This window comes from Canis lupus, chromosome 1, assembly GCF_003254725.2.
Source record: "Canis lupus dingo isolate Sandy chromosome 1, ASM325472v2, whole genome shotgun sequence".
Taxonomy (NCBI): Eukaryota; Metazoa; Chordata; class Mammalia; order Carnivora; family Canidae; genus Canis; species Canis lupus.
Window position 1 is genome coordinate 80,446,510 of NC_064243.1, and position 14,488 is coordinate 80,460,997.

The following is a 14,488-nucleotide window of genomic DNA, read 5'->3' on the forward strand; positions in this document are numbered from 1 at the left end:
TTGACATCTAGGAGGACTCAATGTCTGGATGCCACAAATGAAATGGTACTTCAATTATGCAATGGTAGGTTACCCATGTTCTGGCTTCTCCTAAGGCTTTCTTCCTTCACATCACAATCTCTCATATTGGTCTTTTACTGATTACCATTCCCCTTCCGGGGCGCTTAAGTGGTACAGTTGGTTAAGCATCCAAATCTTAGTTTTGGCTCACGTCGTGATCTCAGGGTCATGAGATCAGGCCCCGTGTTGGGCCCTCTGCTCAGCATAGTCTGCTTGGCACTCTACTCTCACTATCACTTCCTCACCCTCTCCCCACCCCCACCCCCACTTCCATGCTCTCGCAAATAAAATCTAAAAACAAAGCAAAACCCTTCATTGTGCAGGATTTTTGGGGGTCTCACCATGCTAATGAGCATCATGAATCAGTAAGAGGAAAATGGCATGCTACTTCTCATATTTATTTGACTATAGAACAACTTGGGTTTTTTTTTTTTTTTTCATGCCTGAAGAAATGTCTTCGGGAATTTAATTTTTTGGAAAGTGAGTTGAGAAACACTAATCTCCAGAGCCATCAGACTCTTCATTTCTTTGGATTCTATGAGCTCCATACATAAACAGGTCTCATTAAAAATGCCTTTTAGTTAGTTGACTTCAGGGTTTGATTCCCAGCCTCATTCATTATTGGCTATGTGACTTTAAACAAGTTCCTGGGCTGAGATGCAGTTTTCCATCCATCCAAATGGAGACAGTACCTACCTCCCAAGAATGCTAGAAGAATCCAATGAGAACCAATGTAAAATGCTTAGAACACTACTTGGTATATAGCTGGTACTTAATACATGTACATCCTCTCTTTTTACAAAATATATCCTAAATCCTTTGTGAAAAAGCAGGCACAGATCTCTCTAACCCCCACAGCACTGGCAAGGAGCTGTGTCCACCACTGACTTTCAATATATGCTAAGTGCATGAATGCATCTTCAGCACCCTCCACGTCCCAGAGCCACACAAATCCAGTGTAGACAGTCTCTGACAATGTGATGATCTTAAAAGGGTAGAATTCTGGAGCTTACAACTCCTACTAAAATTTTCACCAAATCTCCCACAAAACGTATTTCTCCATCTTGCTCTTTAAAGATCTAAGCGTTGCAAATCTTTGCTTAAGGACACCGGTGGATGACACAGTGTTGTTTTTCTACCGTGGACAATGGATGATCCTACTGCAGAAAGCCTTAAAGCAGAGAAAACAGTCTACAAGGAAAAAAAAAAACAAAAAACAAACAAACAAAAGAAAAACACAAACCCAGCACTTGGACTTTGGAACCAGACCCACCTGGGTTTGATTTCAACTCAGTTGCATATAACTATAAGCAGGTACTAGAACCTCGTCAGGCCTCAGTTTCTTGTCTGAGCACTTCCCTGTAGGCTTGTGGAGAGGATTAAAATTAGTAAATGAGAAGTGCTTAGATTCTAGTAAGTACTCAATAAATACTGACTGCTATTTATAGTAATTAACATCTTCATTGTAAACCCTTTTCAGCACGGTTCAACCCTCCTCTCATTAAACTGTCCTCTAATATCATGGTTGAAACCTAAGAGACTCAGCAAGATAGAAGGAATTAACTGAAGAAACTTGATTCATAGAACAAGTGTGAAAATTTCTTTTTATTGATATTAAAAGGGAATTTTCAGGCTGTAATACCAGCTCTTTATTCCTCAAAGGGAAGTAGTTACTGTAATGATGTACTTTGAGCCACACGGCTAGTTAGCACCTTCTCTCTTCATTGGAGAACCATGAAATCTATTATGTTCCCTTAGGAGGGCAGTATTCAATGAGAAATTGCTACATTTGTAAAGAACATATTGACCATGATGGAAAGATTTTATCCAAATCTACACAACGATAACAAAATTGGATGTGACTGAAAGGTCTGGGGCAGCCCAATTCTCAGGAACAAAACCTAGAAACAAATGTCATGATACCCATAAAAATGCCTCCATGAGTCACAGGACACCAAGCTAAGCCTTCATTCATATTCTAAGCTAGAAGGCCCCAACAATGGTTCAAATTAGCAGCTTTCAAATGTTTTTTGAACTCTTTCTCAAACAAAATCTTTGCTGGAACTCAAAAATGTGAATGAGAACAAACTATAGCAGGACAACAGGGACTCTTGAGCTCTTCAAAGAACTTTCCAGACTCTGTGAGCCCCCTCCTCTAATAAACTCAAATACAAAGTTGAAGATCAGGGCAAGTAGCAGAGGAGGGGGTCTTGCAATGTAAGAGACTGAAACTATCTCCTGAAGACTGATCACTCTCTAAAGGGACTTGCTGAAATTCTTGGATCCTACCAAGTTCAAAAGTGTGTTAGAGTAAATAATGTGCCCCCCCCCCCAAATAAATAACACCCATCTTTTTCCTTGTAACTCTATGTAGGGCTCTTGAGGAATATCAGATCAGCTCAAGGCAAGTTTAAGAAACTTGCTTTCTCTACACATCTCAGTTGTAGTTTATGTTTGCAACCCTCTGTAGGGTCTAATGACCTTCTTATTTTAAACCAAGCTTTCTCAACCTTAGCACCATTAACATTTTGGCCTAGATTATTTTTTGAGCAGGGCAGAGGTGGGGTGGGGGTGCAGAGTCAGGGACGGCGGGTCCTGAGATATGCAGCATCCCTGGTCTCTGTACCCTGGGTGCCAGTAGCAACCCTCTCATTCAAACAACCTAAAATGCTTCCAGACATTGCCAAATGTCTCTTGGGGAGAAAAATTGCCCCCAGTTGAGAATCCTGTCCTAGGCTCACCTGTTAGAGACCACTTTTCACAGTGGCAGGAGAAATCTAAGACACAATCTAACCAAGGGCCTCCCTGACCACATGATAAGCTCTGATGAACAGCTGCTACATGCAAGAAATTCCATAGCTCCCCACAGCCTTCAGGGAGCACTTTTGACCACAGGCCCTCTGTAACCCCAGTCCACCTCCACTGGCATTTTGACCTCCTGCAGCCTCCACCACCTCTGACCGTCATGTAATACCTAAAGACTTGTTCATACTCCTGGCACTTTATACTTGCTTTTTCCTATGTCTAGAATCGCCTTTCTCAACACACTCCTCTCCCTAAGAGCCTTTTTCTCTTTGAAACCAATTGGATAGGGATGCCTGGGGGGCTCAGTTGTTGAGTATCTGCCTTCGGCTGGCTCAGGTCATGATTCTGAGGTCCTAGGATCAAGTCCTGCATCAGACTCCCCACAGGGAGCCTGCTTCTCCCTTTGCCTATGTCTCTGCCTCTCTCTGTGTGTCTCTCATGAATAAATAAAATCATAAAATAAAATAAAATAAAATAAAATAAAATAAAATAAAATAATAAAATAAACCATTGGACAAAACTCCCTCTGTGTGCCAGTTGTTAGGAGTACATTAGAGACCAGACACAATTCCTGCCAAGACTCCATATATATTGCAATTATTGGTTTACTCATCTGCCTCTCCTTGGAGATCAAAAGTCCTTGAGGAGTTTCTACATGTCTAGCATCCACCATATCTGTTCTAATTTAGAAGGCTAGTATTTTCCCACACTTATTCAAATTCAAAATTTTAAGGGCTACAATAATAGGGTTAAATGCCACTAAAGGAAGAAAAAAAAGCAGAGATGCATAATCCACAAAGATATTCAACAAGGAAAAAAGACACTAAAACTTCTAAACTTTAAGGACATCAAGACAGCAATAAATATACTTAGGAGAAATACGTAATCAACTAATTTCAGTTCTATGGATTTTAAGATCGCTGGAGAAAAATAAGCCTGCTGGAAACTAATTTTGAGCCTTTTCTCCAAAAGCTTTGTACCCACCAAAAGCTATGTATTAGGTTAAATCTCTGCTGGCTTCTCTAAATTTGTGTCCAGACAAATTGCAAACATCACACCACCCAGTGGTCACTGAGTCTGCTTTTAACAGGCTGATTGATTTTTATAATGTTCCAGGCAATTTCAAGTTGTCAGTAAGAACTAATTCTGTCTCGTTACTGTCTTTCACTCTTGGCAGCCCTGTGACCACTTATTGGTTTTTTGTCTTCATGTTCATTTTCTTCTGCTAATTCTAAGGTCTTCTTTCCCCTCTCCAGCTCCATTCAAAGGTCTGAAGCTATAACCGTAGGAAGCCCCCAGCACAATTATAGGTGAAAACCTTGCTCTTCTCCTGGGCTACAAAGCTGAACCCTGAAGCCCCACATCCCACGAACCTTCTGCCAAACCCAAGCCCATTAGAGCCTGGAATGCTGTATTACTTCATCAATCCAGCGACTCTCTAGTTGATGCTCTCTCTCGAGTTGATATTAAACCAACTTGTCAATCCGTAATTGTGGAATTCCACACTCTTGTCTCATGCAGCTTGGGAATAGAATTGGACTGGCACATATGTGACCTTTCTACATGTATTTCCATACCATCTCAAATAGAAATAATTTATGAACCGCTTTACTCAGAACCCATATGATGGATAAGGCCGCATCATCATGAGATCTCAACAAGAGCATTTTACAATAGTAGGATTATTAAATATATTCCTACTAGGCCTCACATCTTTAGAATAAAATTCTTGCCATCAAGCAGAAACACAGGCAATTATTCCCTTTATAGCAAACATACTTCTTAGGCAGTGGAAGCCACTGTAAGACCTGGAATCCAAAAAAAAAAAAAAACCCAAAAGCAGCATAGCATGCCAAATATTAAAAATAAAATGCTCTATATACCTTTCCCCAGGTTTTAGGAGGAAAAAAAAGATCCTCCAACAACGTTATATACATCATATCTTACCCCATGTGATTATCAAGAAGCCAACATCCTTTAGGTAGAACCAATAAGATGAATAAAATATGCTTGTGCCCTTGAGGAACTCAAAATCAACTGAGACGCTTCAAACTGAGCACCATAGCAGTATCGACTATAGAGGTCCACAGAGAAGCACCCATCCCCCTGGAACTGAGAGTCAAGGTGAGCTCCACAGAGAAGAGAAGAAAGCTGTGCCTGGATAGGAGGAGGAGGAAACATCCAGGACAAGGTAAGGCAGCTTTCTAGAATAGTCCAGGCATAGCCAAAAATGCCAGGGGGCATCAGTAGACTTCTGAAAAAGGCAAGATGGTTCCAGATGAGGCTTTAGAGACAAACGTTGGGAAAAGTCTGGATCATCCTCTACGCCTCAAAAATTGTAAATAAGTGATGTACCTGTTTTAGAAATCAAACAAGGTGGACTCAAAACTTCCCTTGGCTTGACTCAACTTCTTCCTAAGCATCTAACTTCCTTCTTTTTAGAGCCTCAGAGCCTTTTCTTTAGGAAACTTATGAATTCTTTCTCTGCCCCTGTGAAATGTACATAAATCTTCCTAAAAGCCTCTTGCCAGTCACGGGCCAGGATGGTCTTTCTTCGGGACCTGGGAACTAGCTCTTGAAGTACAATCAAAGGAGAGACTACACTTAATACCCAGTTTCTACAGGAGCAGAGGAGCCTAATCCCTGTGGGCTCCTCTCTGCAAGTTGTAAAACTATCTCCTGTCTTAAAGATATGCGAAATTAAACATTCCTTTGGGTAAAGTCAATTAGCAAACAGTTGATCTTTCTCACCACAGCCCTCAAAAACCTTACCACCCCCTGCTTCAGGGCAGTTGGGCACAGACCACAAATGGTGGCCTCTCTCCTCCACTGCAATAGCCTTGAATGAAATCCTCCTTGTCTGTTGAGCTTTGTCCAAAATAGTTTTCAGCTTCACAAAAGATTCTCTCTTACCTGGAATCTTCCTTCAGCTACCCTGACCATCCCCCCCACCATGTCTGTTCCCCTTTTACAGCAAAACTCCTTCGACTTGAGTATATTTTGTCCCCCTTCTTCCCTGCTCCACTCTGACTTTTGCACCCACCATTCCAACAAAACTGCCCTGTCAACCTCATTGATGACCTCCTTTTATGATTTTGTTAAATGAACACTTGTTAAGCTGAGCACAGGGTACCCACTAGTGAACTGTGGTCCAACAGACCATAAGAAAAATTTCGATCAAGAAGCTTATTACTCACAGATCCTGGAGGAGGTATATAGCATACCTGGAGAGGCCACACGGGGAAGCCAAGATAGAGTGCAAACAGAGGCAGGAATTGGGGCATATGCTTTTATTAGGGTCTGTGGGTAGCGTGCTTTGGGGTTCCTGGGCTATGATTAGATTGGTTAATTCAAACCAAAAGAGTTGCGTTTTGGTAAGCTCTACAGGGAGGGGTCTTATCTAAGGGGAATGCAAGGGGAAGGCCCTGAGAGGCAGGAAAGACTATTGATCCCAACAACTACTGGGGAATTGCTATCAGGAACTTCTATTTTCTCATAACCTCATGGGCTGTTACCCAGAGCATATATTTGGATGAGGGGCTAGTGTCGGTTTCAGGTCCTGTAGGCCACTTAGCGAAACAAAATGGATGCCGGGGTAAGTATGCTATAGGGTAGCTTAGCTAAATTCTCAGCACCTCTATTGCTAAATCCAAAGTTCACTGCTTAGTCCTCATTCTACTTGAATGCAACCAGTGGCATGTGACTCAGCTGATCAATTCTTCCACCCTTCTGGAAAGATCTTCAGCTTCCAGCTCTGCACCCTTTTCCTCTTCCCTCTAGCTTCTTCTCATGCTCCTAGTTACCCCCTGATCTGTAACTTCAGAGCCACACCTCTTCTCTTCATATGCTCACCCCTAAAGGTTCTCATCCAGGCTACTGCATTAAGTACCGTGTATTTTCTGACCACCTCCAAGGGCATGTCTTCAGCCTACACCTTGTCTCTGAACTCTGGAAAGGCATTCCAATGGGTTATAGACAAGTGATTACACCTCTACTTGCACGTTTAGCAAGCATGGCAAAGTTAGCTTGTCTAAGACTGAGCTCCTGTTTCCCCCTCAGACCTGCTCCTCCCCTACATTCTTGCCCATCATAAAAGACAACTCCCAATCTTCCAGTTGCTTAGTTAAAAAAAAAAAAAAAAAAGACACAGGTACACACACCAAAAATCACCTTTAATTCCATTTTTTCATGTAACTCCTTTCAATGTGTCATGATATTCTGTCCAAACTTCCAACAGACAACCAGAATCCAGTCAATTCTCACTTCTCCCCCAGCAAGCACCCTGGTCCGAGTGGTCACCTCTTGCCTGGATGATTGCAGTGACCTGCTAATCATCTCCTTCCTTCCTGTGCCACCTCCACTCCCCTGTCATCACAGAGAGCACATGGATCCTTTGAAGACACATACCCGGTACATCACTGGCCTGCTTGCAACTTCCCTGGGAGTGTCTCAAGTAGCTCAGAGCACAGCCACATCTCTGCAAGCATCTGGGAGGAATCCCATGACTGGCCCCCACTTCAGCTGGCCACAGCCCACACTATCCTCTCAGCAACCTGCACTCCACTCTTCCTCTCCTCCTAGTTCCTCTGCAAACATGCTGGGCTCTCTCCCCAACTCAAAATCTTTTTCCTCAAAATGCTATTCTCTCTCTCTGGAAAATTTTCCTCCAATTATCTCCACCTTCCCATCCCAAGCCATTTCTAACAGTCATCATTGTGGAAAAGCCTTCTCCGAAACACTCTTCAAAGTTCTTTCTACCTCTTCAGGGCAACTGGGTGGCAAAGCTAGTTAAACATCTGACTCTTGATTTTGGCTCAGTCGTGATCCCAGGGTCATGGGATCAAGCCCTGTGTCAGGTTCTGTGCTCACTGTGCTCAGTGAGCAGTCTGCTGGAGACCTCTTTCCCAATGCCCCTGCCCCCTGTGCTCTCTTTCTCAGTAAATAAATCTTTAAAAAAAAAAAAAAAAAAGTCATACCTCTTCTCCTTTCCCTGATTGATTTTTCTCCAAAGCTCTTATTCTCTCCTCCCTGGCATGCTTTTCTTTGCATTTCTTTACTGCATAGCTCCCTTGACTAGAATGTAAGCTCCATGGGATCCAGACTCTTCCCACCTCCTCAGCAAGTAGAACAGAGCCAGCACCTAGCATGTGCTCAGCTCTGAATAAATGGATATATGTAGCAATGTAGCAGAGGCAGGAAAGAGGGTAGAAATCACAGAAGGTGGGAATACCAGAAATAAGGCTTCCATAGAGGCCCCAGCAACAAAGGGGTCCTGAACAAAGGCAGTGACAGATGGAACCGGCAGGACTGTAGGCACAGAACTTCTTCCTCTGTGAGAGGGCAGTGATGCAGTAGGAAGGGTTGCCAAACTTAACTGGCCACAGAACCCCTCTGGGTTGAAGACTATCATATGCCAGTAGTTCTGCAGAACCTATGGGGGGAAAGTGGGATTAGGTGTTCCCTAAAATTTTGCCCCAGCACTAAAGTTTGAGGAGCCTGAGTCAAAAAGCATAAAGGATTCAGGGGCACCTGGGTGGCATAGTCAGTTGAGTGTCCAACTCTTGGTTTCAGCTCAGGTCCTGATCTCAGCGTTGTGAGATCAAATGCTTTGTTAGGTTCTGAGCTCATCGTGGAGTCTGCTTGAGTTTCTCTCTCTCCCTCTAATAAATCTAAAAGAAGAAAAAGCATAGAGGATGCAGTGCACTTAGGCCATGTGCTCTCTTGGTATGTAACAGTCACATTCACACAAATCCATACACAATGTAGACATCTGATCTCAAAGACAAAGACTAAAACTGCTCTATCAGCTAGAATCCTTCCAGTCTCTGGCAACAGAAAGCCAGACTGACGTAGGCTGATGTGACTGACACCTCATCTTCTTATAATAGGTAATCTATGAATATGCAGTCCAGTTTGGTGGCAGCCTTCCAACAGCAGGGCTTCAACTAATTTCTCAAATTTTCTGTTTTCCATTTTTTTTTTTTTTTTTAGTTCAGAGTTGTAAATTGGCTCCTACTGTTCCAGACATGGTATCATCATGGATACCATGATACCAGAACAAACAGATGGTTACCAGCAGGGAGGGGGATGGGAGAAACAGGTGATGGGATTAAGGAGTACACTTGTTTTGATGAGCACAGGGCATTGTATCTAAGTGATGAAGAACTACATTGTACACCTGAAACTAATACTACACTGTATGCTAACTAGCTGGAATTTGAAGAGAACAGAAGAGAGAAAAAAGAGAAAAAAGAAAAAACAAGTGCTATATAGTTGACCCTTGCATACTATAAGTTTGAACTGTTAGGGTCCACTTCTATGCAGATTTTTTATAAATACACTACCGTACTGTAAATGCATTTTCTCTTATTTTTTTTTAAAGATTTTATTTATTCATGAGAGAGATGCAGAGAGAGAGAGGCAGAGACACAGACAGAGGGAGAAGCAGGCTCCATGCAGGGAGCCCGACTTGGGACTCAATCCCCCGTCTCCAGGATCACACCCTGGGCTGAAGGCGGCGCCAAACTGCTGAGCCACCCAGGCTGCCCTCTCTTATCATTTTTAACATTGTTCTCTAGCTTACTTTATTATAAGAACAGATAGTAAACATTCAAACTTATGATAATTACTTATGTTGTCAGTAAGACTTCTGATCAACAGTAGGCTATTAGTAGTAAAGATTTTGGGGAGTCAAAAGTTATATGCAGAGGCACTTGGGTGGCTCAATCGGTTGAGTGTATGAATCTTGGTTTCTGCTCAAGTCATGATCTCAGGGTCCTGGGGTCGAGCTATATCAGGCTCCCCGCTCAGTAGGGAGCCTGCCTGTGGATTCTCTCTCCTCCCTCTGCTCCTGCTTCTGCTCACACATGCACATACATGCACTCTAAAATGCATAAATATTAAAAAGTTCTATACAGATTTCCAACTGTGTAACAGGTGGGGGCTTGGTACCCCTAGCCCTCCCACTCCTAACAGTTCAATGGTCAACCTTGCAAGAGCTGTGAGGCCCATGGCATGGGGAGTAGCAAGCAACAGGAGTGCCAGTATCATAAATCTCTTCTTCCTAACTAGGTAGTCCTCAGCCAGTGACAGGTGAGGCTCAACGTGCCTTACTCTGATGGCAATTCCTATTTTCTTCCTCAACAAGACAAGTCTCAACCCTGCTCTAGCTACTTCTGCTTCCTCTGTGTCTGAATGTCAGGGGCTCACATCGAGGAAGAAAGGATAAAGCCCCAGAGAGGCACAGGCAGATGGCATTCCACATTCGTCCTGACATCTGATTGAAGCACAAGTGAAATGAGCCTTATGCTATCCTCACCAAGTTCTAAATATGATGGACTGTACTATACGCACAACCCTTGAATAAGAACTTGAGATAAATTGATTTGGAAACCTTCTTCCTGAAAAATTGTCTCAACCTGAGAGCGCCAGTTTTTCTGCACCATTTTTAGTACCTATTTTTACAAACCATTTCTCAAAAGTCACCACCTGCAATAAGTCTAGAACGTTCATTTCCAAACTTGAGCATTTTTATGCAAACTTTTCATCTTCCTGGGCTAAGGAAAACATTTATTACATGGGCTACATGGCAAAGGCTTGCCCCACGAGAACACAAGCTCCATGAGAGCAGGGACTTAGCCTGGTTGGTTCATTCAGTGTCCCCAGCACCTAACCCAGTGTGTCTACATCAAAAGCATCCAATAGATTATTGGTTGAATTAATGTCACAGGATGACACTCCTTCTTGTGCTGTAGGATTTGTCTTGCATCACTCTCCCCTTGAGGATTAAGATATTGATGGAGCTTCCTTCAAGATCAATGGCATGCCCTGATGAGAAATAGTGAAGTGGAGGAGGAAAAGCATGTGAGCTCAAGCTATCTATTTAGTCTTAAGTAGAATCTCTCAAGAGACACATACCAAAGATGCTGATGGAAAGCTCAAAGTAACAGCTCTCCTCAGGAGGAGCTGTGTTGTGTGAGGAAGTCAGTAAGCATTGATAATAACAACACTTATCCAAATGCCATGCTTCATTCAAGTACTTTGTGTAAATTACCCCACTTACCTTTCAAAAAATAGTGTCTATAAAGTTGATACTATTACTAGTATGTCCCTTTAACAGACTGGGAAACTGAGGCACTGAGTTCAATTAATTGCCCAATTTCTCTTACCCAGTTTGGGTCAGAACCAGAATTTGAACCAGGCAATCTGGCTTAAGTATCCGGGCTCCTGGCATCACCACTGTGGCCACTTTGGCCTCCCAGGACGTTCAGAATCCCCATTTCCTGTCTAAAGGGGGCTGAGGGGGCGGTGCAGGGGAAACAGTGAGAAATGATCAACAGCCTTCCAACCTCCTCAGCTACACCATGGTTTTCTTGAAAGAAATCCTCCTTGGCTAGCCAAATCCTTAGAAACAGGAAGCACAGTGGTGGTTCCTAAGGGCTGGGGGTGGGGGGAGGGGAATTATTTAGAGGTCAGAGTTTGTTTTGCAAGATGAGAAAGTTCTAGAGATGTGTTTCACAACAATATGAATATATGTAACACAACTGAGCCATACACCTTCCAGTGATTATGATGGTAGATTTTATGTTGTGTGTTTTTTACCACAATAAAAAAGAAAGAAAGCTTACCTAAAAGCTTGGTAAGGAAAACAGAAGTGTCGCTGCCTGATGTGGTAGACCAAGGGCCTAAGATGCCAGCCTGATGTGGGACTCGATCCCAGGACCCGGGATCATGACCTGAGCCAAAGACAGATGCTCAACCGCTGAGCCACCCAGGCATCCCTCATCCTTGTTTGTGAAGCAAAGGCTATGTGCTCGGCCACCACCCCAGCAGGGAAGGCTCCTTCTATCCCCACAGTAGTTGTGGATGAGGCTCTACCTTTATAGTCCACAGACACTCCCACAGAAACCCAGTTCCCCTAGCCTCTAGCCATTCTGGGGGCATAACAAGTGTCCAGGATTCCCAGAGGGAATGGCAGAGGGCCTACCTCAGAAGAGAGACCCGCACAAAGAAGTATTAATGACACTCCATCCTTCCCTAACCCCCACCCCTCTGAACAGTACAGTTCACAAGCCTCAGGAACAGGGAAAGAGTGGATGGGACAAAGCCGCCACTGCCTTAGCCAGCTCGGAGCAGTAAAAACCAAAGAACTCCAGGACCAAAGTTAAGTGAGGGCATCAGCACGTATTTTTCAATAAAAGAAAAAAATCCTAACTAAAAGACAGAACAGTTACCACCCTTGACTGTGAAGTTCTTTGCATCTTCCATAGGTCCTAAAGTGACCTACTTGTAGCACGCGTACATTGCACCTGTACCTGAAACTCACTTCAGCGCTCCCCTTATATTCTGACCCAGTTTACGTGGAGCTGTCTGAAAGGAGGCAGAGATCAGGAAAATAGGCATCTGGAAGGGAAATCCATGCTTCCTAGTTTTGATCTGTACCGACTCTTTTGCCCACCACAGAAGTTATTTGGTTACTCATACAGAGCAATACATTTCTCTTTGTTTGGGAACATGGTGATTATCTTCACAAGAGGGAATAAATAAGATAAAGGACATCACACAGACCAGATTTCTCATTTGGCAAGCAGAATGAAAATCATTTGATCATATCCCTGTGGAAAAAATACTTTTTCATAGACTTGTTATAGGTTTCATAAAATATATTGTGCACATATTTTTAAAAGAAAATGGCTTTTTAATGATATTTAAAATATATGGCACAGCAAGAATTATTTAAAACGTGTTTCTGAGGCCCGAAGTTTGGTACTCCCTGCTAAAATATAGATGATTTGGATAAGTCTGTCTTCTTGGGATAAATGTGAAACCTAGCTCAACTTATTATAAAGCTCATATGAAGGAACTTGGTATTCGGCTAGTTAGGTAATTGATATAAATCCTCCAAGATAAAAAAGAAAATCCTCCCAAGATATTAGATCCCCTGAATGTCGACCAGTTAACAGTTACCCATTGACCTGTGTGCATTAAAAAAAAACTTATCCTAGAGGACAGCAAACGATGGTGCAACACAGAAGTCAACATGGAGCAGAATGAGAGGAAGCAGAGCTTAATCCAGTGGAAGGATGTACAACAAATTTCTTAAACAGTGTGGCAGGCTCAGGAATGTAGGGATATATGATGCAGGTGATCTGGGTTCTCAATTCCTGATCCAGGCAGATTAACTTTGTTTTCATGAGCAAATGGCTTGATTTCCCACATTGGTGAGCATGCTTGCAACAGACATACATGCCTATTCTATTTGGAGGACTATACCCCTGTACCCGTGCCCACCTCATATAAGCATTTAATGTTGGTCTACAAAGCACAGGTGAGAATCAGAGAACAATCTTATCCCCTCAACTGGGGAAAACAGGCATCTTGACAGCCATGGAGGTAAGTCATGAGGGTCTTGTCCATAGAGCATGGGCTGCCCCATTTATTACCCTTCCAAAAAAACCCATGTGTTTTCTCCTCTCTCTGCCAACTGGCAATACACACACACACACACAACTGAATGGATTTTTTAAATCTGTTTGAATCAGATCCAACATACAAAAACAAGTTTGAAAAAAGAAAAACACGTGGCTTTAATTTTTTTCAACTTGTAACAAGCTCTTCAAACATTACATTATTTTGTGTCTAACATCTTCCTTCAAGGAACTATCAAGATGTTCAACGCCACTCATGTCAGAATTGATGATCCAGCTAAGATGAAGGGACATGCCCCAAATGAAGGTCACATCAACTACAGGACACCAACTTTAAAGCTTCGGGAGTTTAGAAAAGAGAAAGTCACTCCAAGACTAAGTTAACAGAGAGCAGGGAGCATTAAAGGCATTGAAAGATGGTAGGCTTTAGATTACTCAAGGGGTGGATGTGGCATTTTGCAGAGGTGGAAAACCACAAGCAAAGATTTAGCAGCAGAAAGGAGCATCCTGTTTGCTGAGAGCTGGGACAGCCCGTGCCTTGACCGCAGCTGCAGGAAACCAGGCTCATTCGAGGGAGGAGGCTTGTTCATAGAGGAAGGGGTGACAGGCTGCCTGAGAAGTAGATTTGTTACATCACAGAATCATTTCAGGATCTTGAGTAGGAGTAACGGGGTACTCAGACAGGAAGGGGAGAACTCATCCCACAACTGCCTTAAAAAAACCCGCTCCCCTTGACACTGGGTCAGGCATCTCAGCTACACTCAGCTTTTCAATAGCACGCTCAGTGGTTCCCAACTTATGGGCCACAGAGTCATGGTAGAGGTCCCCAAAGTCAAATAAGGGCTGCATAGAGAACGACTTGGTCCTAAACAGTGCCACTATCTTGTTCTAATAAATGTAGATACAGCATGAGACATAAAATGCAAATTCACTCGGAAAGCAGAAGCCACCAGAATTGTCCCCAGGCACCAGCCTTTGGCTGCACATGGAGTCACTTTAACAGCCCTCCCAGTGTTGCACCAATCTCCCTGTTCATGCAGTACTTCAGCTTCCTTCAAAATGCCCCTCAAAAAAAAAAAAAAAATAAGATGCCCCTCACGCATTTCTAGGAGTTTCCAGGGATTTTGTACCTGTGCCTGCAAACAAGTTCATGGTCTCCTGACAGCCACTGGATGGCGCTGCCTCTGCACAGCTCC